The sequence below is a fragment of the Antechinus flavipes genome, chromosome 2, assembly GCF_016432865.1.
Source record: "Antechinus flavipes isolate AdamAnt ecotype Samford, QLD, Australia chromosome 2, AdamAnt_v2, whole genome shotgun sequence".
NCBI classification, from domain to species: Eukaryota; Metazoa; Chordata; class Mammalia; order Dasyuromorphia; family Dasyuridae; genus Antechinus; species Antechinus flavipes.
The window spans coordinates 611,124,791-611,151,356 of NC_067399.1; the positions used below are offsets into that span (position 1 = coordinate 611,124,791).

General features: G+C 34.5%; 1 protein-coding gene across 2 annotated transcripts in view; it reads left to right on the forward strand.

The window, feature by feature from the left end:
• The window catches only part of PLCE1 (phospholipase C epsilon 1), a 307,874-nt gene that overhangs the window by 85,974 nt on the left and 195,334 nt on the right, over positions 1 to 26,566 (forward strand). The window lies entirely within an intron of this gene.

Genomic DNA, 26,566 nt, shown 5'->3' on the forward strand with positions numbered 1-26,566 from the left:
ATGGAAAAACAAGATTCCATGCCTACATGTTTTCATGAATCAGACTAGATCAGATATAGGAGAACATCAAAAAATTGTAGTACTGCTTTTGCACCCTGTTTGGTTGATTTCTGTGGCAGGAAGTTTTGGAGTAGACTTATGTAACACCTAGAATTTCTTTTGAAAAAATCTTTATTAAGTTCTTACAAAGTGCCAAGTTCCATATTAAGCACTTTATTATTAGTATTATGCATTAATATTAAGTTAATAGAAAAAGAAAATCTTCAGTCTCTGCTTAGAAAAAGAAAATCTTCAGTCTCTGCTCTCAAGAAGATAATATTTTAATTGGGGAAGATAATATATATAGGAAGAAAAGACCAATAGACTTTTGAGTACACCAGCACTCTATTCATTGTGCTTCAGTGTATCTTTAAAAAGAAAAGAAACATGATTATTGAGTAGAGACCAACAAACTATCTAGTAGTGAGGAGAAATTTAGAGTGAGGAAAATGTAGTCACTGCTTTATATGGTGCACAATTAATTAAACTTAGTTTAATCAATTAATTTAATTAATTAAAAGACACTATTAATTAGGGTCTATTATTAGATCTTCCTAAAATGTACTTCATTCTGAACCTAGAAATAATGTCTGAAGGACTAGAAAAAGGGCTTTGCATTCTCTGAAATGACAGTTACTTAGAGATCTGGCTCTTTCTGGCTTTCTTCAAGTTCCTGATAAAATCCTGCCTACTACCAAAAGCCTTTCCTGATCCATTTTAATTCTAGTGCATTCCTTTGTTATTATTTTCAATTTATCATGTATATAGCTTATTTTAACATGGTTATTTGCATTTTTATCCCCCATTAGATTATAAGCTTCTTGAGAACTGGACTGTCTTTTATTTTTTTGTATCCTTAGCACTCAGCACAGTGCCTGGCATATAGTAGGTACTTGATAAACATTCATTGACTGATTCTAGCTTAAACTAGAGGTAGAAACATAAGGGAATTAAAAGGAAGAAGGAGTTCAGATATTCAGCTACTAGACCTGTTCTGATAAGGGCCTATTCTCCTGAATTATCTAGAATAGGGAAATTCTCAAAGTCATAACTGTGATTTGAGCAAAGCTGGACTTTGTAAATTGTCTCTCTAATTTACCTATCTGTTCTCTCCAAATTTTCCCATTATGGTAAAAAAAAAAAAGTAGTTTGTATATTTCAGTATATTTGTATATTTTTAACTGGCCTAAGAAGATATTGCTGATGACTTTTAAGCAGTGATGTGCAGAAAATTTTCTAACATCTTCCTGTGTTAGAATGTGTGAAAGAGGTCACCTTGGTTTGTTGAAGACTATCGTTACCAAATTGTAAAAATCTATAGGCAGTGATAATACATGATTTTATATGATTGAGCAAATGAAAATAAATATAAGTAACATCATTTTTAATCACTCAATTTTAGTTAATATTATTTCTAGTTTTTGAAGAATGGTGAAATAAGAATTAGACAATAGTACAGTTAGGTGTTTGAGAACTAATTAAATGACTAGACCTAACATTAGAAACTGATGGTTTTAATATGGAAGGAGGTCTCCAAAAGAGTATATAAGAAAACATATCTGGTATATGATGATCACATTTTGGGAAGGACATTAATAAGGTGAAGCTTATTCAGAAGAGAAAAGGGACTAGGATGGTAAAGAGGCTCAAGTTTATGCCAGATGAAAATCAGTTAAAAGAATGAGAATACTTTGCTCAAAGACAAAAAAATTTAGGGACATAATAATTGTCTTACAGTATATGAAGCAATCTTACTTAGAAAATAGATTTGTGTTTTATTCCTAGAATATTTTTCTTTTCTTATCTTTTCCCTAGAATGAGGAGCTAGTAGGAGAAAGAGAAGTTGTAACTAAAAAAAAAAAGAATCAAAAAGTCTCTGTGCTTTAATTTTTTAAATTAAATAAGATCTTTAAATAGATGAACAGAGGAGTTTTATGCTTGTTTCTAGAATTAGAATTGAATTGAATTGAATAAAGAGAATGGGGGATATAGCTAATGAATGTTATGGGAAAAGAAATGACAAAGTTTGGCAATTGATTAGATATGTGGAGGGAGGGAAAATGAGCTGAGAATGATGAATCCCTTGATAGTAAACATGAAAATTCAGAAAAAGGGTAGGTTTGGGAGAATGATAGAATGAGATCTACAAACCTGGACTACCTGACCAATCTACTGACTGTCCCCTGCTGATCTGGATAGTTTGCTGACCTTAAATGGCCTCAACTTTATCATCTTTTCAAACAAGTGTAGAACAGACATTGCATTTCTGTCTCAATTTCTTGAAAAGAAGAGAAAGCAAAAACTTCTTCCTTATGTGGTAGGAGATAGTGAAATGCTTCTTAGATTCTTACTTCATCAGATGTCAACAAAGGATTGAACTTCATTCTGACAACAGGAAAAGTGACAAAAAAGTTAAAATACAAATAGACCAGGCCTCTAACCTGACTTGACTTCCAATTTCAGTTTTCTCTTCAACAAAATTCTCAGATGTCTGAATTTATTCAGTTCTTGGTCTCCTAATCCATTATTTTTTTCCACTGCATTCTATTTCTTCTAAACCTTAATATACAATTAATTCAAAAATGGCACAGGGTGAAGGGGTGACCACTCTACACACCAATTAACCCCTTCCCCAAAAAGCCAACACTACATGAACAAATGGTCCTTCTACCATTATTTGTGACTAGAAATATTTCCAAGGCTAGTCTTCAACAAGAACTATCACTAGACTTTATTAATGTATCTTGCAAATCTTTTAGGTTTCCAGGGCTGTATTCTGCCTACTGCTTAGGCAAGGTAGGGTATGGGTATTCAGAGGAAACTAGTACCTCTGGTGTGAGAGCTGCTGAGCCCTTTCCAAAACTGCTTTCCAACTTTGGTGTCCACCTGCTTTACCCAAATCTCACCCCAACACAGTAAATTATTTCAACAGATGGGCTAAACCAGCTTGAGGGCAACTGAGGGTTTCACATCTTTGGGTGAATGTCTGCCATAAGTATGTGAAGACTTCAACAGTCATGAAGATGGCTGAAGTAGAATGCTTAGAGCTTGGTTATACATTTAAAAACACCAAGGTCATCCAGTGAATCCTGAGCCATCATTAGTGGTCTTGCCACTAGACTCTGATGACACAGAATCTTCTTGAAGAACTTTGGAATTGATGGTGAGACATGGGAGACACTGGCATAGGATCACTCAATGTGACATTCCTTCACCAAAGAAGGCTCTGTGCTGTGCGAGCAAAACAGAATTGCAATAATGTGAGATGCATAAATTTAGATATCTTCACTCCAAATGTTCACATTAGCTATTTGTGCCCAGTTCTGAGCTCATGTTGGTCTGATCAGTCAGTCAGACTCACCGTACCTTGACCCCAACATAGTGATGGCATTTTGGTCCTCTTCAATAGCAAAATACAACAACTAATCGAACCTCTACAGAAAGTGAATAGAAAAGAACTGTTACCCTCAGTACTGCTTTAGATAGCTGCAGAAGGAAGAGACTAAGCTGCCACTGGACTCCCTCAATAGGGCATGACATGGCTAGATGGGAACATTTGGGCAGCTGTTTGGAGGATGTACTAGAATGTGAAAGAGACATGAGGCAAGGAGATCAGTTAAGAGGCCATTGTAATCATCTAGATTGAAGGTGATGAGGACATGAACTAAGTTGGTAGCTTTGTAGGAAGAGAGATGTAGAGATAGAATTGCAAGATTCGGCAACTCATTGGTTATGTGGTGTTAGAATTTTAGTGTTAACTCAATGGAATTGATGGAAACAATACTTGTGTGCTTAGGATTTACACCTTTGGGAGAATTCACACATTAGAGCTCACACATTGGAGTTCACAAGTTCGGGAGATTCACAAGTCAGAAACCCACAATCCCACTCTCTCAGAGGAGGAGTCAACCTTTGGGTTCACACCTTTAAGAGATCATATATAAGAAGCTCTTAGAGCTTCAGTGAATCAGTCAGTCAGTTAAGGAGACTGACAAGCTAGAAACTGCAGTCGGACAGAATGAAGGATTCAGAGGAGTAGAACCAAGATTCAGAGGGAGCTGGAGGCGACAAAGGACAAGCTGCAAGAGCTCTTGGAACCAAGCAGAGAGATAGGCCTCTAAGAAAACTAACTGGGCTATTTTGGAGGTGACAATAAAAGACTACTTAAATCCCTGGCTGCATTTGAGGTGATTATTACTTTGAACTGAAATGAAGGCTGCTTCCAGAAAACCTCTCCAAGAAACCTGCTCCCAGAGAACAGTCATATTTTAGAAACAGAAGAGAACACAATGTGGGATGAGAGAGAGTAAGAAGTGAAGATCAACTCTAAGTTTATGAACTTAGGAAACTAAGGATGCTTTAGACAGAAATAGGGAAGTTTTGAAGAAGGTTAAACTTGAGAAGAAATAATGAATTCTGTTTTGAATATACTCAGTTTCTTGATGTCTCTAGAATATAGTTTTGAAATGTACAATTTCCAATTGGTGAAGTTCATTAAGGAAACTCAAAGGAGAAATTGGGCCTCTACATAAATATGCCATTAGTGTATAGATAAGAATTAATTCTATAGGATTTGATGAGGTCACTGAAGGAGGAGAGCAAGGTGATAAAATGAAGAAAGAACATGGGAAAACATTCACAATTAGAATCTTGATATGATAAGGAACAAGCAAAGAAGACTGAAGAAGAGGCAGATATAGGAAAATCAAGAGAGAATAATGTCATAAAGGCCCAGGGAGGAAAGATTATCTGGAGGAAGGCAGTGATTAACATTGTTAAATACAACAATATAGTCCCCTTGTCACCAACTATTTACTGACTGTTTCTAGTTGTATATCCCATAAGCATCTCAAATTCAACATTTCCACAACAGAATTGTTTCCCTTCCTATGCATCTACCAATCAATTCCTCTTTTGAAATTGTTTCTTTTGAGAATACCTCAGTCCTATTTACTCAGCTTTTGTGCATAATAATAAGACCTTGAAATCTTATTTGTCTTCCCTTTTTTTTCTGTCCCCCGTATCTATTCACTTTCCACAACATTTAACTTTCCTTTCATTATACTCTTTAGTCCAAGCTCTCATCACACTTCTAACATGGAAGATCACAGTAGTTTCTTAATAGTCTCCTTGCCTCATCTTTTCCTTATGATTACATTTTCCACATAACTGCCAAAATAAAATGTCATCATGTTCCTTTTTATATCCCCCAAACCTAGTCCTATGGCCGACATGTAACAGTCACTTAATATTAATGTTTGTTGATTGATTATGTGGGGTGGAATTTAGCAGGACAAGAATGTAGACTGATAACAGAAAATAGTTTCTTGCTCAGCAACTTATTGTAGTTGCAACCAATATTTGTCGAATTTGTTGTTTTTTGTAATGTGGCCTCTTAAATTTTTCTGAAGCCTTTTTGTAAATCTAGCTACTTTATTCCTACATGTAAGTATTATGTCTGATCTGTTTACTATAATGATTCCTACCAGTCCTCATTATTTCATATTTTAAATCTGTGTGTCAATATGTCCTTAAAGAACTTCTTGTCCTTGAACCTTATGATCTACCCAGTTTCAGATTTTTGAACAGGAACTTTTGGAGCATTATTTTATTTGTTTTTTACCATGTTTGCTCAGTGGAAAGATGTTGAGCTTGCTTTTTTTGAGAATGAGGAATTTTCATTGTTGATAAAATAATTGTATTTCAGGGCAGCTTTGTTGGGGGTTTTATATTGCAAGTTAAAATTTAATGTATACCTATTAAGTTTTCAGGGCTAAGCTATAGGGGCTGCAGAAGGATATTTAAAAATATGAGTTTTTTTAAAGCATTTTATTTTAAAAATATATGCATAGATAGATTCAACATTAACACTTTTTTGCTGAGGCAATTGGGGTTAAGTGACTTTCCCAAAGTCACATAACTAGGAAGTATTAAGTGTTTGGGGCCAGATTTTGAATTTAGGTCCTCCTGACTTCAGGGTGCTGATACTCTATCTACTATTCCATCTAGCTGCCCCTACACCATCTAGCTGCCCTCAACATTCACCCTTGAAAACCTTGTATTCCAATTTTTTTCTCTTTCCCTTTCCCCATCCTCTCCCCTAGATAGCAAGTAATCCAATATATGTTAAACATGTGCAATTTTTCTATACATATTTCTACAGTTATGCACACAAGAAAAATCAGATCAAAAAGAAAAAAATGAAAAATAAAACAAAATACAAGCAAACAACAACAACAAAAAAGTGAAAATATTACGTTGTGATCCACACTCAGTCCCCACAGTCCTCTCTCTGGGTACAAATGTCTTTCTCCATCACAAGAATGTCTCTGTTTTTAAGGAGTTTATAATTTTGTTAGGAAGATGAAACATGTAGAATAAAGCAATACATAATAGCATAGAATCACCTGTAAAATTGTGTTGTTTTAAATAGGAATTCAGTAAAAGAAGTTAAAGTAACCTAACTTTTAATATCATCAACAATCAAATCCAGTACCATTTAACAATTTTAAAGATGCTGGCCACTTTTCTTTGTACATAGGAAAGGGTGGAGTAAAGAAGAAGAAATGACTCCAATTCTTTCCCTTTCATTCTGCTATCTTTGGAAGAAACCAATAAAGGCAGAGAGTAAATGACATCAGGGATGTGGAGAAAAGGATGGCACAGAAAGGAATCTACAACTCTGTCTTACCACCAAACACCCATTCTTATGTGTCAGATGGTTCCTGACAGAGTCTGGAATGGCCTTGGGGGCTGGGCTCTTTCACATTCTGGGCAATGGAAGTATGGTCTCTTGAGCCACAGTTCAACAACACCATGCTGGGAAAGTTTAGCATGTGAACCCTGATGAGATGTTGTGTTGGCTTCAGCCTCTGCAATTCTTTCCCAGTCCTCAAGGTCAAGTCATTGGTCCCCTCTTCCTTTTCAACAAGGTTTAGGAAAGAGGGGAATATGTAAATTGCATCACTCTTCTAAAATCATTGAGAACTGGAAAACTTCCACATGAAAAGTATCAGTGCTTTCAGCTCCCAGAGTTCTAATGCTCATCTTCTCTGTAGGAGTGCTACATTAATAAAAACTAATTTTTATTTTTAACTCAAAGCTTAGTAACTTTAGACACAAGCAGAATATACTTTGTTGTCATAGCAATATAAAATAAATAGAAAATTTATGAGATAACTATTAAGGCGAAAGCAGACTCTGGTTCTTGTTGAACTAAAAACATTCAATTTGCAAAGCATTTGCTGTACTGATATCAAAATTTTGTTTTATTTTTCAAGAGACCAATTGATATGACAGTATATATTTGAAAATTTGAAAATCAGTTAATATACCTTAAATGTTAATATAGAATATGCAGTATATAGTATATTTGATATTATATTAAAATATGTACTAATAACATCTACCTCCCAGGGATGTTTTAAGGATCAAATGAGATAATTGTCAAATGCTTTTCACATGGTGAATGGCACATAATAAACACCATATAAATATTAATTACCATTAATAATAATATATCTAAAATATGTATTCAAAGGTTAAATATAATTAGTAGTTTTGTATTTACCTCTGTAAACTTTAAATATGTTTTTACTCAGTAATCACCTATTACATATGTACAGTTTCATAAATTTCTCATAAATATGACATGAATAAATTAATGTGTTATAGTACTTCATTAGATGACTATGTACATTTGCAACAGCTATGCTGTCTGAAAAAAAGTTTTCTTCTCAACCTAATGGCTTTCCAAATTTTGCTTTCTTGATATTTTGCTTCATTTCTTATTTATTTTCCTTTCATCTTGTTTTTTGTGTCATGTCATCCTTAATTGTATTCCCAGCTATATTCTCCAGCAAATTGCACTTTTAAGCAATCTCTTGTCTCTAATTGCCCTTCTTCCCATTTACTTGTTCTTGCTTTGCCACCCACAAACCTGTGCAGGTCTCCCCAATTTTTAAAATATCTTCATTTGACCCTATCACCTCAAATTCTTGTTTTATTTCTCCTCTTTTTCCTCAGTCAAACTTCTAGGAAAAAATACCTACCCTAGTCCCCTTCCTTCCCTCTCCTCCCATTCACTTCTCAACCCCTTGAATTATAGCTTTTGACTCACCTGAAACTTCTCACTTCAAAACTGACAAGGATTTTTAGTTGCTAAATATTATGTCTTTTCTTAATCCTTTTCCTTCTTAACCTCTCTGCAAGTTTTTGACATTGCTCAACACTTTCATCCTGAATATTCCCTCTTATTTGAATTTTTGTGACATTGTTCTCTCTGGTTTTTTACTATACTTTCTTTCTGATTGTTCCTTTTACAGCTGTATCCTCTTATATATCACTCACCCTAACTGTTGTATGTATCCAAAAGTTTTTTTTTTCCCCATTCTCTCTTTTCTCTCAGTACACTTTCTCATTTGGTGAAACTTGTAGTCCTTGTTGGTTTAATTATGATCTGTATCTGGATCTATATATCTAATACCATTCTTTCCCCTGAGCCCCACTCCCAAATTATTACTTCCTATTGGACATTACAAACTAGATGTCTCTATGTTATCAAACTCAACCTATCCAAAGTAGAATTCATTATATTTCCCCCTAAAAACACTTAATTTCTTAATTTCTCCATTTCTCCTAGTCTTCCAGGTTCCCAAACTTTATTCCTCCTTCTTTTAAATTGTTTTTTAAAAATATTAAGTAAAATAAATAGAACTCTTTCTCTATCCTAGTGTAAAGTTGATAAATTCTCAAGAAGTGATAAAGGCTGTTTAAATGCATATCAATGTTATTTAAAAGAATGACTATGTAGGTCAGCAATCATAAAGTGTTCTTATGGGGTACTTAGCCTGCTTAAGCTTGAACTATTCATAAAAATTAAAAGTACTAGTTAAAAGTATTTACGTACAGGCAGTCCCCAACAAAAAGTTCATTTGTAAGGTGGTTTGAAAATATGAGCTTTTTTTTGCTTCCTCATAGCAGCGATCTTGGAAAATGAGCTGTGTAAAAAACTGAACAAGAAGGAAAACAAGTTTGATTCCTTTGGGTAAATTGTAGTTCTTTTAATGACTACAAATTTCTTCATGAAACAAAGGAGAGCTCATAGTTGTTTTTTTTTTTTTTTTTTTTTAACACAACTATTCTTAGTGTTGTTCATCAGCTGCAAGTTAATATGTTGAAACTGAGGATCATCTAAAGGGCAGTGGAGAGATCCATATTTTAGTCTATGTTTTCAGTGTGACCAGATTGCCAACATTACAAATGAGGAAATATTCAGGGAAAAAGACACGTAAAGAATGTCATGAAATTTATATGATTAGGAAAAAAAAAAGATCAATTACAGAACAAGAGCAAGATATAATTATTGAATGGGTAATCCATGTGTTCCATTGGTAGACATACTGTCAAGGGATCAAAAGTTTTGAATAAATGAATAGTATTTATTAAGCTCTTACTATGTGCAAAACACTATGATGATAGCAAGTGTACAAATAACAAAACAGAGGTAGTTATCAGAGAGCTCACATTTTAATAGAGAAGATAATACACAGGTTACAAGCTGCAAGTCAGATGAAAAGGCTCCATGGTCTTTAGGATATAGTCACAAAATAGTGATTCATGTTTTTCAGTGTCTTTTGTACTGATAAAATTGTTTCTAATATCAAACCATTTAGCAGTGCCAAGGACTTCAGTAGAAAGGACTTTCTTTTGAGGAGCTGTAGTAATTTGATTTCTTGAAGCTACATTTAACTTTAGCACCTACAGAATCATTTGCCAGATCTATCTCTACAAAAGTTATTTTCTGGGATTATGATTTTGGAAGCTGGGTTGGAAACTGGATGGATGAGGGAGGGTAAGAAATGTACCATTTTCAGGGCTTTTGGATTTAGTTTTTCATCAGTGGCAGTTAGTTACCAGTATTTGTGATGACTTGGAAGGAGGTGTCTTTTCCCAGTAATTTACTTATTTTAGTCTTAACTGGGTACAAGGATGGTGGTCTTAGGGAATGGGGGTTCCTAGGACTCTTGTATTGAGTCTTGAGCCATCTCTATTGGGGTTGAAGAAAAATGACACCATTGGTTTAACTTTTCTGTCATATGCTGCCTGATGTTGCTCCCTCAGGTTGCCTTGCTGGAAGGTCCCTAATATTTTGAATGGAGACTCTATGGTAGATTTATAGAAAGACATGGAATCAAAGATACATGGGGAAGAGGAATGAAAGAAAGTGAATATTTATTAAAGTTAATTATGTGCCCAGATAACTGTGCTAAGTACTGAGCATACAAGTGCAAACAAATAAAAAAAGATATCCCCTTCCCTCAAAAAGCTTTTATTCTAATGGGGGAAGACAGAACATAAAAGGAACCTGAAAAGTTGGTGGAAGAAGGAAATATTAAAATCCAAAATTTTAAGGACAAGACCTTCAAAGAATGAAGACAGGTCAGCCTAGACACTTCTATAAAATGGAGGCTCTAGGAAGAATTCATTGGAAAGAGAAACAGCAGCCTTTCCCAGGAACATTTCAGGCCTTAAGGGTAGTAAAGAAATCCCAAGTCTTAAGGGAAGTTAAAGATAAGAAAAGGTTTGATTTTGAAGTTTAGCAAAGTCACAACCAGGGCGAGAATGGTGATTCAAATGGGTAGTGATTTATACCATAGAAGATTAGCATCAGTGAAACTGCAGATCTTTCAAGGATGAATATATTGAATAGGTGTAATAGGTGATAATTAGGTTATCAACAAGTCCCACAAAAGTTTTCAAGGCTCACCTCTTATTCTATCTTCTATAGAAAAACCATTCATGGTTATTAGTGTTATCTTTCATTTCCCTTCACTTGTCATGTATATACTTGTTTCTATTGTTGAACCATCTCTGATTCCCTGGCAAATTACCTAAAGGGACTCTTTCATTTAGTCCTGTGTACCCAGCAGCTAAAGAGGGAGAAAAAAATATGACATCTAACCCATCTGCTTTTAAAAATTAGGAACAGGGAATCCAATTCAATTTAACAAGTATTAACATCCTACTTATATGCCAGGCATCATGAAAGGAACTAAGAAGGAAACTATTCCTGTCCTTAAGTAGTTGAGATTATACTAGGTGATGTGGGATGGGCTCCTCAAAGTTCAGCAGATAATAGCCTATACCAAAAGACCAAATACTGGTCAAATAGCAGGAGGCCAGTTGGGTTAGAATCTAGGATACATGAAGGAAAGTCATGTGAATCTTTAAAGTCATATTGGAACTGTGCATACTCTTTGATCCAGCAGTGTTACTTCTGGGGTTATACCCCAAAGAGATACTAAAGAAGGGAAAGGGACCTGTATGTGCCAAAATGTTTGTGGCAGCCCTGTTTTGTAGTGACTAGAAGCTGGAAAATGAATGGATGCCCCTCAATGGGAGAATAGTTGAGTAAATTGTGGTAGATGAATGTTATGGAATAGTATTGTTCTGTAAGAAATGACCAGCAGGATGAATACAGAGAGGCTTGGAGAGACTTACATGAACTGATGCTAAGTGAAATGAGCAGAACCAGGAGATCATCATATACTTCAACAACGATACTGTATGAGGATGTATTCTGAGGGAAGTGGATTTCTTCGACAAAAAGAAGATCTAACTCAGTTTCAATTGATCAATGATGGACAAAAGCAGCTACACCCAAAGAAAGAACACTGGGAAATGAATGTAAAGTGTTTGCATTTTTGTTTTGCTTCCCAGGTTATTTTTACCTTCTGAATCCAATTCTTCCTGTGCAACAAGAGAATTTCGGTTCTGCAAACATATATTGTATCTAGGATACACTGTGATATATTTAACTTGTATAGGACTGCTTGCCATCTGGGGAAGGGGGTGAAGGGAGGGAAGGGAAAAGTTGGAACAGAAGTGAGTGCAAGGGATAATGTTGTAAAAAAAAAAAAAAGATTACCTAGGCATGGATTCTGTCAATAAAAAGTTATAATAATAATAAAATCTACTCAATTTCACAGGGAAAAAAAGTCAAATTAAAGTCAAATTGATAATCATTCCAGAAGGGATTGTGAAAGGCTTTATATGCTATATTTTTCAAAATTTCTCTAATGTCTGACTTAATAGAAAATGTTTTCTATTAAGTCAGACATTAGAGAAATTTTGAAAAATATAGTACTAATTATTTTTGTTTAGGAAAATATATCTACTTCTGCATTCACTTAGTTATGATATGTTGTTTTGATTGAATTATATGAAGAAAATCAGATCTTACACAAATATGTAGTTGGAAGAGAGAAGAATATTTTAGTAGGCAAATAAATTTGTATTATTATGAAAAGAATTTTGACCTCAGGGTTTCTTAAGGTTCTGTAGATCACATCTTGAGATGTCTTAGATGGTCTCTAAGATGTACTTCACATGTCAATTTTTCATCCTATATTTAAATAGTCCAAAAGCATTTCAGTCCTTGTCTTTTTCTTCTAGACGTTTTATAACCTTTCAGGAAGAAAGGAGATCACAAGTAAATAGTACTGTCAGCTCCATCAGTAGTACACCAAGCGCACCAATTGGAGTAAAAGACTTCATTATCATCAAGCCAAATCTAGAGGCAGATAGGAGTACTGTACTGATCTATTGATCTACAAAGTGTCAAAGGTAAGAGGACTACAGAGTTAAAAGACCAGAGGAGGGTCCTTGAAACTAGGGAGCACAAAAAGGAAAGAAAAGAGGAACAAGCCTTGATTGAGTGTCTACTGCATGCTGGGTACAAGAACATTAACAAATATCTCATTTGAATCTTACAGTAACTTGATGAGGCAGATACCATTATGATCTCCATTTACAGTTGAGGAAACTGAGGCAGGCAGAGGTTAAATAACTTGTCTGGTGACACAAATCTAGAAAGTATATGGGGCTGTATTTGAACTCAGATTTTCCTGACTCCAGATCCAGCACTTTTTCCTCTATATCCCTAGGTAGGTACAAAATTAAGAATTAAAGAAACAAATCCAGATCTTCCCCTTCACAAGGGTTTGTGAATCTTGTAGACTATGTATGTTTTGGGTTAGGGGAGAGGAGACATTCTCTTTACAGGAGACCTAAACCTCAGGGTAGAACTATATTTTGGGGATACTTCTGAGGGTCTCTGGAGAGGTATGTTTATACTTAGTAACCTTGACGTATACAGGGTAGTTAGAAGGACTGTATAGGTCCCCAGGGGAAGTGAGAAGACAAAGGCACTGTGAAGGAGAAGGCACTGTGGGCTTGTATGTAAGTATTCTTTGTGCTTTTTTTGATGTATTAAATAAAAATTATTTTGACAATCGTCAAAGACAATAGTCTTCTGAGTCTGGAATGTTTTCATAGAATGAATCAGTAAGATACTGAAGTTCTCAAGATTTTTCTGGCTCAGAAAAGCAAAAATTAAGAAACGCTAGATACCCATACAAATTATACCCATCTCCTAATCATCAGGAAGGAAGCTGACATCAAAAAATAGCACTTCTTATTTGTGGCTAGTTCGTTTGTAAGGTTTGTATGGAATTAGGAGAAAGGTAGGAAGAGAAAGAGGGGTAACCTGGTTATAAGAGAAAGACAAACGTTTTGGAAGAGAGGGAGAAGAGAGCATAGATTCTGTAACTTTGAGATGTGTTAGTATAAAAAATTTTGTTAGATTTAGATTTTAGGTATTAGAACAAGTTAGTATGGGTTAAAACAAGAATATTAGGCTGAATCAGGAAACCTTGATTCAAATCTTATTTAGCCACTGAGGCTTTGAGAATCCAATAGATTTTCCACGATTATGCTATAGGCACTTCCGCAACCTCTGCATCTGGGAGCTGCCACAGAAGGACCCACTTTAATAATTTTTGCGATAAGTTTTATGCCCCGGGCTTGGGACACATATGACAACAGCTCTGATGGCCTCCGTGTGTTGGCTGACATTGCAGAGAGTGTCTATGTCCAGAAGATTTCCTATCAAGACCTTTCATGACTGGCCTTCAGTGACTACAGTCCACCCAAGACTTCCTGGTCCCTGCATGGAGCCTTCACTATGTTGTAGGTAGAATATCCCAGCATTCCTGATTCCCACCATTCCTGATTCCCACCATGTTTGGTCTCAATACACACTTCCTGTTATGGTTTGGCAATCCCTTGGCCTGAGCAGCTGCTGCCTCCTTGGACCAGACCCTGAAGCTTTGGGAGAATCTTCGGTTGAACTGCTGCTCTTGTCCTCTCTCATCTGATGTGAGCATTGTGCTGAATGCTAGTCATTCTGTTCTGTGGGCAGTGATGGATTTCCAGAAGAAAGTTCCAGACAGAATAGAATAGAAAACTTTTTCAGAAGACACAGGCACCAGGTGACATTTCTCTCCATGTCAGTGAACAGCAGCCGGTTGTTGTAAGGCTCACACAAGGAGACAGTGCAGCTGTGGGATATCCAGAGAATGGAGTCCCTTCAGACTGCAATTTACACAGTCCCATTATGAGTGCCTGCATGAGATTGTCTTGGGCCAACAGTTCCAATTCAGATTGTGAGCCAAGCCTGTGCAGCCAGAGCCTTTGTGGACTTGAGAGCAGAGATGGGCAGAGAAGGGGATGATAAGGAAGAGCTCTTGCCCCAGTGGCCAGGATCAAAGGAGAGAGCAGAGAAGTTCATAAAGTCAAGTTTCTGGGTAACCAGTCAGGGACAGCAGAAAATCTGTGACACTGACCTGAAGAAAGAAATGAGCACACTGGGGAAAATCAGCAGAGCTTTAGACTTTTCTGCTCATCATTAACCTATCTCCACTCACTGTATATACCTGTCATAACCCCTGGACTTGTGTGTAGTGAGCCTGAACACCCTACGCACATATTGACAACTCTTCATTTGTGGTGGTAGGACTTTTACTTATATTCCTACAGGTTGTGCTACACACATAAGGACCAGTCTGCCTTCTTGTAGCTCTTAATGCCATGGCTTCACATGACAGCCTGGGCTGTAAAACAGGCACACAGCGGCCAATTGCCATAGAATCTACATTTCTGAATAGAGCTGAATCACAAACATTGCCTACTCCAAATCTGCTTCTTCCGAATTACCCCATTAAGCTCAGAGAGAAACCAAGTTCAAGAAGAATGGATATTTATATTAGAAGGAAAAACCCTGGGGATTGGAGGAAAGCCAAAATGAAGGAGAGTAGACAGGTCTTTGCCTTAGTTCTTCCTGTCTTCCCTTAGAATCAATACCAGATCAAGCCTCTGAACAGATTTTCAAGTAATGAACCCACAAATACTTGAAATGTAACAAATTTCCAGCAGTAGATATTTTAGGACTTCAGGAAAGGTCTGTCTCAATCAGGCAAGAGAGGCGGTATGTAGCCTAGTACAGGAACAGTGCAGGAAGACGCAGGGTGAAGACACCTCTGTGGGGGAATTCTAGTGAGCGGTTCTCAACCAAAATATAGCAACACTGGTTACTTTGCCATGGTTTAAAGTCCAGTGGATCAGCAAATTAGTTGTGAGACTTCACTTCCACCACAGTAGCACAAGGCAAATGGTGCGCCCCTGAACCCCAGCATAATAAGTAGGATTTGGCCACTCAGCCAGCTTGGCAAAGAAGCTGGCAGCACAGCAGCATAAAACCCTGTCCATCATCTTGTAGAGGAAGAATGGGACAATCTTCCCTTTGCCCTAAAAGCAGGCCTCAACCTTTAAAAATGAGTAAAAAAGTAAAAAGAGTTCTGACCATAGATAGGTATTGCAGACTTCAAACCCAGAGGACACTAAAGGCAAAATTCTCCAGATGAATCCTCAGAGAGTGAAATAAGTTGATCTTTAGCTCAAGGCTCAAGAATTCAAAAAGGAGCTTTAAAAAGAAGAAAAATGAAGAAAGGAAATGAGAACTTTGGAAAAGGAAACACAAAAATTGAAGAAAACGCCTCCTTAAATAATACAATCAGTGAAATGGAAAAGAAACATACTGAAGAAAACCACTCAAAAATAGATTTGGTGAAATGGAAAAAGAAAACATCTTCTTAAAAAACAGAATTGGTGAAGTGAAAAAAGAGAACAATTTTCTAAAAAATAGAATTGATGAAATGGGGTGAAAAATCCAATGAACAAAACAACTTATATTGGCCGAATGCAAAAGGAGGCAAAAAAGCTAAGTGAAGAAAATAATTCTCTAAAAATTAGAATTGAACAAATGGAAGTGAATGACTCAATGAGACATCAAGAATCAAAAAAGGAAAAGGAAAAACCCTGCAATTATAAAGTCTCTTTAGCAGGATATATATAATACAGTTAGCATATGTTACCAATAGCTTTAATTTTTTGTGACAACCTGAATTTCTGTAACAGGACTTTTCCCTGCCTCTGTCTTTTTTCCTCCAATAAAGGCATGATCCCATCACTAAACATGATTGATTTCCCTAATTGGTATATTTCTTCATCTACAATAAAGACAATTTTATTAGTCTTCTCTCTTTGTTCTCTATAGGTTCTCCCTCTTTTTAAAGACTGGGGAAGAGCAACAGTTACAACAACATTGAAGGCTCCATGCTCGCTGAATTGGCACCAAGATACTAAACATGCCAAGATCCATTTTGGGGCTCTGATAGATATTTATGTAGTTTATCTAGATTCTTGCCAGATTTTTTTTAACCATGGAGACTTGGTGTTCTTTGTCTCAGAAAATAATTTGCTATATTTTTGAGGATGTTTTTACTGTTTTTTTTTTAAAAAAACAAAAGCTCAAAAAAACCCTTTCATCTATAAAATGAGAATAATGATACATCGCTTATTGTAAAGGTTTGTTAAATCAAATCAAATGAAATCATCAAATGAAATAATGTGTTATAGGATTATAGAATTTTTATATCTGAAAAATGTGTTAGAGATAAAACTGTGTAATTTTAGATATGGAGAAAGCTTGGGCACAGAGAGTTGAAGTAGCTTGCTCAAGATTGCATAAGAGGCCAGTGGCAGGCCAAAGATTAGAATCTCCAGCTCTTCTGATTCTCCTACTAGTATTATTTCCATTATTTAACAGAAAACACTGCAGAAAACAAGGTGCTAGTAATTATTGCTACATTATTGTTTTTTTGAAATTCAGATAGCTGTTTATTCTTGATTACTCTTAGTATGGAATAAATATAACAGCCTCACTAGTAGTGACTCTGTAGTCCAGTGAAGAGAGAACTGAGTATAGAGTTAGGTGCCATGTGACCTTGAACAAGCAACTATTTCCTCACCTGTGAAACAAGGATGCTGCATTTGCCAACTTTCAAGGTTCCTTTTGGCTCAATTCTTTAACATTATGATCCTACTCTCATTGAGAACTGGCTTCCTCTTGATGGTGCAAGATAACTATTATAACTAAGATAACTGACCTCATTGAGGTCAGTGACTGGTTCAGTTTTTCAGTCTTTCCCATTTCCTGGCCATACTTTGGGGACTACAGCATTTATAAAAATAGATAGATATAGATGTTGATATTGATACAGATATAGATATTTTCCCAAGCATATTAATCTCCAAATTCCTCAAACTGATTATTTCTTATGCCCTGCTTTCTCATAAAAGTAATAGCACAGAAATGGTCATGCCCTTGATGTTAACATCACCCACAAATGCTTCACATCTATGTTCATGAGGTCAGCAGTATTTTTATCTCATCATAGTCTGTTGGCAATCTACTTTCTCAGCTTGCCAAAACCAAACTCTTATTTATTTGTTTACATCATAACCTCCATGCACTAAGATCTCTTAGTCCTCTCCCAGGCCATCATCCCTGTAGTAATTACACTTTTCCCTTTTCTCCGTCTTGACCTCTTGTTGAATTAGTTTAGCTCTCTGTTGTTGTCTTATGTTGGGTCTCTTCCCCCTATCATATTGCTGATTGCGCACTGCCGAGTCTCAACTTTAGATCATTTCCACCACTTTCTGTCTTTACTCCTACATGTGATGCTCAGTGAAGCTGGAGAATGTCATGCAATTGTGCTGACTGTATCCATGAAAAATTTACCCTATGTAATCCTCATTGATCCTTTCTGCTGTCAGGCAATCTTTTATATATCTAATAAACTATCTCCCTCATTGTAATGGCTCTTCCAAATCTTTGCATCATTCCTGAAACCTTTTATTACACCCTCTTCTCCTTCCCTTCCCACTGAGAGCCTTGCCTCAAATTTTACTGACAGTGAATTTGGGGATATATCTGTCCCAAGCATATGAAGACTTCATTCAGTGGAATAGGTGGATGAGCCAATAGCCATGAAGGAAGCTAAAATAGGTGATGTTAGATATGGAAGACTTTAAGATCATCCACTGCATCCTAGATCATCACAGGTAATATTGACTTGTCACTGGACTCCAGTGACTCAAAAAGAGAGAGTGAGACTGATGACTTTGTCATCAACTACCCCACTTAAATCCAATTCACTGAAAAGTCAAAACAACACCTTATGATATCATTGGTCCTCTTTGAAAACAATCAGAAGTAGAACTAGAACTTAGGTCTTCTTGACTCCAAGACTGGTTCTCTATCCACTGAGCCATATTGTCTCTACACTTTAATATTTACAACTTAAAGCATAGTACTTATTATTTTTAAATTTTCCAATCTTGATTTTCCTTGGTCAGTTTTCTTTAACATTAATATATCAGTGTGCTCTGTATTATTCTTATAACAAGTCTGTAGGATAGGTGATATTATTACTCCTTCCATTTTATGGAAATAAAGCTGAAAGGTTAAATGACTCACCCAGAGTCATACAAATAGTGTGTACTTAATGGAGAATTTGAATTACATCTTCTTGGGTAGCCGGTTTTATATATTTATGTTAGTTCTCTATATATTTTAAATGTCAAACTCTTATGAGAGATTTTTGATGAAAATATATTTTCCCCATATAACTTCTATTCTTTTCTTAGTTGAGTTAATTATTTTAGTTTATGGAAAAGCTATTAGTTTCACATAAATAATAATTAATTATTAATGTTTGTCTCTATTCCTTGTTTGGTTAAAATTCTCTATCTTGCCATAGCAATGAAATTTATAATTTTTTAAATGGTGAGACCATATTCACACACAACTCTGATAAAATAACTACAGCAATTTATCTCCAAGAATTCACTGTCAAGTTGATTTTTACCAGGCTTACAAAGCCTCCATAACTTTTTATGGTTTAACATTATTATAAAGCAAAAAACAGAATAAGTTTTGACAAAACATAGTTCACTTTCACTTTAAATACTCAATAAAATATAGGAATAAGAGGATCTTTTTAAAAGATCATAATAGTATATGTTTATATATATATAAGTGTATGTGCAATTTATATATTATATATACTATATATGTTTTTATAAGCTAGCATTCATTATATATAATGGAATAACACTAGAACTTTTCCCAAGAAATATAACAAGTTTATTCCCTTCCTCTGCCACTATTTTATATAACTCTAGAAATGCTAGGATTAACAATAACAGTAGCTATTATCAAGAGCATACACACAGTGTTTTAAAATTTGCAAAGCACTTTACATATTGTCTCATTTGGTCCTCATAAAAATCCTGAGAAATAGATTCTATTATCCCCATTTTATAGGCATGATAGCTGAGACTGAGAGAGTTTAAAGTCACATACCTAATAATTATCTGGAACAGAATTTGAACTAGTGTTCTGGACTTCAAGCTTTGCATCCTGCCTATAGAAAGAAAGTTATAAACATGGGCAAAAAGGAAACAAAACTATCCCTAATTTCAGATAAGATTATATTTTACTTAAGAAACCTTAGAAAATCAGTAAAGTATTTGAGACAATGGCTTCAGTTATATAGTAAAATACAGAAGTAACTCATCATTAATGACAAAACCTGTGAGGAAATAATGGAAGGAAAGTTACATTTAAAAATTATACAAATAAATAAAATATATAGATTATTTTACCAAGAATTAATTCTTTTGAAATAATTGCAATTTTTTTATTATTATAGCTTTTTATTGACAAAACATATGCATGGGTAATTATTCAGCATTGACCCTTGCAAAAACTTCTGTTCCAACTTTTCCTCTCCTTCCCTCCACCTCCTCCCCTAGATGGCATGTTCTTTCTTTTTTCAGAAAACAGACAGGGAAGTCAGTACATGATGGAGACAAGGGTTTATCCTGGAACATATCAGTGCAGAGAGAAAAGCTGTATACCATATCAAGAAGAGGTCCCAGACCTGTGCTGAGATACTATAATAAGAATGAGTGCCATCTGGCATATTTGTTATTCACTAATAAGTTCTAATCATGGATTCAGGATAGAATGTGGAAGAGGACTTGTGCTCAGTGATGGCATTCTGCAATACAGAACTGCTGTGCATCTAGAGTAAGAAGAACAAGTTCAAAAATAAGCAGCAGTAATGTGATCCAAACCCTGGGAGCAGAATACATCTAGCTTCAAGGTGACATGGCAGATTCAGGTATATTTGATGATGCACCAGTGAGTAGAAAGTGATAAAAAAAAACTAAACTAGACATACCTAAAGTCATCAATTTTACATCTAAGAGGTCCCTCAACTAAAATGATTTGCCCAAGGTGGATTCATTCACTGTTAGTGATTTAAAAAACAAAACAAAACAAAACCTTAGTTGAACTATTTCCCGAAAGTCACTTGAGGTCTTTGGGATATAGTATCAAGGATACATCCCCATGGCAGGCAGTCACAACCACATCTGATAAGTGGATACAATAATTGACAAATGCCTAGGAGTTCTTTTAGACTCATTTACACCTTTTCTTTTCATTGACATTTGGTGGTGAACCAGTCCTGTGCAGTAAGAAAGCGTTAATTGGGTCACAGTATGAGATAACTTTATCATCTTATTCAATAATTTTTTGTCCTTAGGTCTTTTTACACATTCTATACTGTTAGTATATGCATTTGGAGTTCTTTTATTTGGAATTTTGACCCCAGATAGTTGTTTGGGAAAGTTTTTTAAAAATGAGTGATTAGACTCTGTTTCCCTAAAGCTTTAGAAAAGTCTTTATTTTTATAGTTACTAGAACTAGATTCAGATACTGAAAATAGAAATAAAAGACATGAAAATAAGGTTAAATGGATTATCAAAACTATTTCATTTGTAAACAAAATATTCTATTTTCAAAGTAAGTCCCACAAAAATTTCAGTAATTTCAACTGAATATTAATTTGAATACTCTTAATAAGTATAAAGACAGATAAAATCAATTTTATATACTTATAATTAATATTAGGGAAAGGTAGTAATGTGTGGTGAACTTCAGCTTACTGACTTTTTTCAGTTAACTTTAATTATTCTGCCTCCTTACTATCTCGCATGTTAGCAGATGATTTTACTTAAATTTTATAAGTTTTTATTGAGCTCTAGTATATACTTTGGTGCTGTGATAAGGGTCAGGTCATTGTTCTTCCTGTGTTCTTCCTTCCAAATGCATCCCTTCAATCTCTTTCCTGTGACCTATGTGGGATGAGGCCTTCATGAGTTCTTACTTGGGTTATTACAGTAATATCTTAACTGGTTCCTCTGCTTTCAATCTATCCCTCCTTTGACCTTTATTTCTCCTTCAGTTGTTTTTCCCTAAGTATGTTCCCAGTGAGTATAGCAGACCAACAGATACTCAGGGTTAAAATCATTTATAAAGACAAAGTGCATACTAAAAACAAAAACAAAAATAAAAGGAGAGGAATACTTTATATTTCCATGACCAAGGAGAAGAAAAAGGAGAATTAGATTCCTGCCTTGAGGTCTCTAGTAGGGGAGACAGTAGAGCGCCTGACTTGATATTCCCAGGCCATGGTCTGCCCTCTTTGGTGGCAGTGTCTTCAGCTGCACTGTCAATTTTATGTAGCCTCTCCTAGCTCTATCTTCTCCAGATTCATATGATGTCTTGATTTCTTATCAGAAACTAAGTTCTTAGTCCATTCTATCTTTTGATTTCAGTGACCTTAACCTTTAAAGGTAATCCAAAATGCCTGTCAGATGGGAAGAGACTGAACAAGTTATGATATGTAAAGGTAATGGAATTGTGCTGTACTGTGCTGTAAAAAAAATTATGATTGGGGTAATCAATGGAAGTAGAACAATTTATACAATAACAATATCAAAAAGACAATCATCTTTGAAAGACTTAAGAACTTTGATCAAAATAATGACCAGAAGTCTTTTTCCAGAGGTCTTAGGATAAATGATGTTACTCAACTCCTGACAGAGAGGTGATGGACTCAGTGTACAAACGGAGACAAATATTCAGGAGTTTGTTTTACTTGACCATGCATATTTATCACTAGGGTTTTGTTTTTCTTTTTCAGTTGGATTGAGGGATGATAAGAAATGAAAATAGATTTTCATTACTGAAAAAAATTAATTAATTAAAAAAGGTTAGTTTAGAGTCATGGCCTATCCTCTCTGTTGCACTCTTTCTAATTTACTCTAGAATCTATTCACACCTCAGAAAGGTATCAGATAATGTCACTGCATCTTTTGTAGTTAATTTAACACATCATTGTTGGTGCCTTTTCTGTGATTAGATCTTGAGTTTTCAAAGACTGTTCCCACAAATGCAGTCCTCCAAAGTCATTGACAATTCTGCATATAATAGACAAAGCTGTTGTCCAGAACTGCTTAGATATAACAACTGATCCATGAAAATTTAAGAATGTTGTTTTCTTAGATGTTGCTGTTCTGAATTCTGAATTCTTCTCGCTAACTAGAATTAACAGCTTTCATAGGAGCATAGATTTATAGCTATAAAGGATCTTAGAATATATTGGGTTCAACCACCTCATTTTACAGATGAGGAAACTGACATCCTAGAACAGGTGACTCATTCAGTAGCACACAGCTAAGTCTCCCAGATGGCATTCAAATATTTAGGCCTTCTTTACTACATTATTCTGTGCACTTCACCAAAATATAGTCCTTGAGGAAGATACTGAAAACTACATGGGGACAGAATAAAATATATGTCATCCCCTTAATTCTAACTATTATGAGGATTAGTCCCAAAGATGCTTTCAGTGAGCCCTTCCTAGATGAGCTTTTGCCTCCTAACTGCTTCATTTTCAAACAAGTCATTTTATTTTTGTAAGCACAGGACATTAAAGATGAAAGAAAAATAGCAGGACAGTAACTTGTTTTCTATCTGAATGCCATCAAACAAAACTGAAAAATGAGATCATAATGATTATAAGAACTAACTTTTATTTATGTTTTACATACATATTTCATTTAAAGTCAACGGTAGAAGTTAAGAAACCAGGGTCTTAACTCCACCAACAATGAAGCACCACAGTAACACATTAGATATTGTAATATACTGAAAACAATACTGGTCTTGAGATCACAAGACATGATTTTAAAATCCATTCTGACACTTGCTAGAGGTAGCTATGGATAGAGAGATGGATCTGGAATTTGGAAACCTGAGTTCATATGTAGTTTATGTGCTTAACTAGCTTATACAGCTCTGGTCAAGCTGCTTAGCTATTTAGAACCTTAATTTCCTCATCTATAAATTGGAGATAATGATAATATATCTCTTGAGGTTGTTAAGATAAAGTGAGGTGATGTTTGTAAAGTGCTTTGCAAACTTTAAAATGTTATATAAATGCTTAATTTAAAAAAAAAACCCACTGGTCAAATGAAGCTGAGAAAATCACTAATTATTTATTCTCTCCCTCTCTAAATTTCTATTTTTTCATCTGTAAAATAGAAAAGAGTATCTGAACTTGAAACTTCTAGGAAAGAAAATTCTCTTCAATTTATGCTTAGACAGTTTCCCTAAACCACTGAGAGAGGAGGCTAAATGTCTTATACAGGATCACATAGTCAGTATGAGTTTGTGACAGGACTTGAACTTACTCTTTTTGCTTCTCTGATTGACAAATATTCAGGAGTTTGTTTTACTTGACCATGCATATTTATCATATCACTAGGGTTTTGTTTTTCTTTTTCAGTTGGATTGAGGGATGATAAGAAGTGAAAATGGATTTTCATTACTGAAAAAAAAATTAATTAAAAAAGGTTTCATTTGCAAAATAAGCATAATAAGAGACTACTCGATTGCCTCAGGAAAATCATCTTAAAGAACATATAAACATAAGCTCACAAATTGCATAGAGGTAATAAGTGCAGTCATGGGAATGAATGGGTATTTGAAAGGCTAATGAATGTGAATTGTTCATAGTTGTCATGGGAAAGCAGTGAAATTGTCAGTCATTGGGTTTAAGTGTTTTGAGAAGAGCATGTGTAATATTGCTAGATTAATCTAGTGTTTTGTTCTGTTTTCATTAATTTATTGAAGTTACATTTGATATGTAATAGTTTCTATAAAAATATGTAACTTTGATTTACTATTACTTTCTATTCAAAGTTGCTTTGCACTACTCTAGGAAAAAAGCATTAGTTACACTATTATAAGTTTGCTATCTTAGTAGCATTGAACATTGTTTATATACAGTATCAAGGTAATAAAAGTCATGGAGTAGACACTTAATAGCTATTTGTTTGAGTTTAAGTCATCAGTAACTATGATTTATTATGAAGCATATAAAATTTTTTAAACTATGAGGTTTTGGCCCTTTGTTTTCAATATCATTTAATTCAGAGAAATAAACCATTTTTACTTGGATCCTAAGATTAACCATTAGTAGCACAAGATCCTTTATGTTCACCTTTTATGGGCAAAACCCAATGTTTTCCATGACTATATGTGTTTTCTTTTTAAAGTTGATGCTCTTTGACCTGGCTGAGGTCTGGCGTAGGTCATTTTGTTCTAAATCAGAAATAATGTAGGAAGGTTTCTTTGCAAGTTATAAAGTTATTTTAATTGACATATATAGAACCCTTTTTTAATGGAAAAGGTTTGAAGATGTGATTATAATAACAGATGACAATGAAAAAATTATGTTCAACAGGAATTTAAAGAAAGCAAAATCCATTTCCTTTCCTTAAGATAAACACAAAATTTAAAAATATCAAAGTGTTTGTGATTTGCAGTCATGGTTACTATAATTCCAGAGTTTGCCATCTGTTCATATCCAATGTACAAGTCAAAGATAGAGCCAGTACTGCAAAGAGATAATTACATGTCTATTTGGCTACTGCTATTTCTGAAGTTGTTCATATGAAAACAAATGTACTTAAACAGCTCCAGCTGTATTTCAGTGTGAAAGTATTTAACTATAGGAATACTCTAAAATATTGGTAAGTTTTGTAAGGGTGACAAACTGCAAGGAATAGAAAAATATACTTTTTATAGAGGAAAAAACTATCAGATTGAAAAGCAGTCAGATGTCACAATATTTTTTCTTTAATTGGGAGGGGGTGTACATTGCCATGTACAATATATAACATATATGGATTTCTTATTATATTAATATGAGTTACCTAGAAGCATTTAAAAATGAAATTGGAATGTATGTAGCTATTATGAGAAGGGTTAAAATTATAGCATATTAAAATGAAACAGAAGGGATTTTTACATTTCCTTGGAAGTTTGAGTTTATCTATTAACTCTTTTTTATCTTATTTTTTATCAACCCACAAAGAAAACTATGTTTCTGCTTTTTCCATTTAGCTGTTTTTTTTAATCCCCGTAAAGCCCGTAAGAATTATCCACCAAATAAAAGTATTGCCTCAATTATAATTTACAAAAATATATAAACAATTACATATAAAATTGGTTCACATCAAAAAGAAAAGAACCTTAAAAAGAAAGTTATATTACAAAAATTATAGCTATCATAGGTCTGAAAATTTTTGAAATATTCCTTATTTCAAGAAAAACATTTCAATGCGATGTCTTCACAGGTCTACTTTGTGGAAATTCTCAAAAAGGTAAAGTGTCAGTATCTTTCTTTTTAATTCTATTTTTTTAAATAACGAACATTCCATTATATCTTTTTATTATTTGAATTCATGTTATGTAAATTTTAAGCCATTACTAAATGTATTATAATCTCTCTCTCTTTCTTTCTCTCTCTCTCTCTCTCTCTCCACATACACACACACACACACACACATTTCCATATAGCCTATCTTGAATACAAAATTTCTGGTTTTTTAAAACCATTAACTTATTTTGACGATTTATGTTTCTTTTAAATGACCTTCATAGAGTGTTAGGCATTTAATAAGTACTATTTTAAAAATAAATAAGTTTTTGCAAAAAATCAGATGATAAAAATAACACAGATTGAATGACTTCCTCAGAAAATCATCAATTCTTGTTGAAAAGCAATTTGCAGCTCTGTATGAAAGCTAGTATTTCTAAAGCAACTTTTGGTTTTATAAATGCAATTGCTTATTCAGCCTCATTGCATATGTTTAGTATTATACTATTAGAGAATTATAAAATTTTGTCATTGATCAATACTAAAATGGACAATAACAGAAAATTATATTTCCTTTTAAAAATTCCAATACAGTGTATCGCTTTTCTATTTGTACCCCTAGCACTTAACATAATGCATAGCATAAAGTAAGTACATATTAATTAAATGTATTTGCATTCATTATTTATCCATTATTTTTC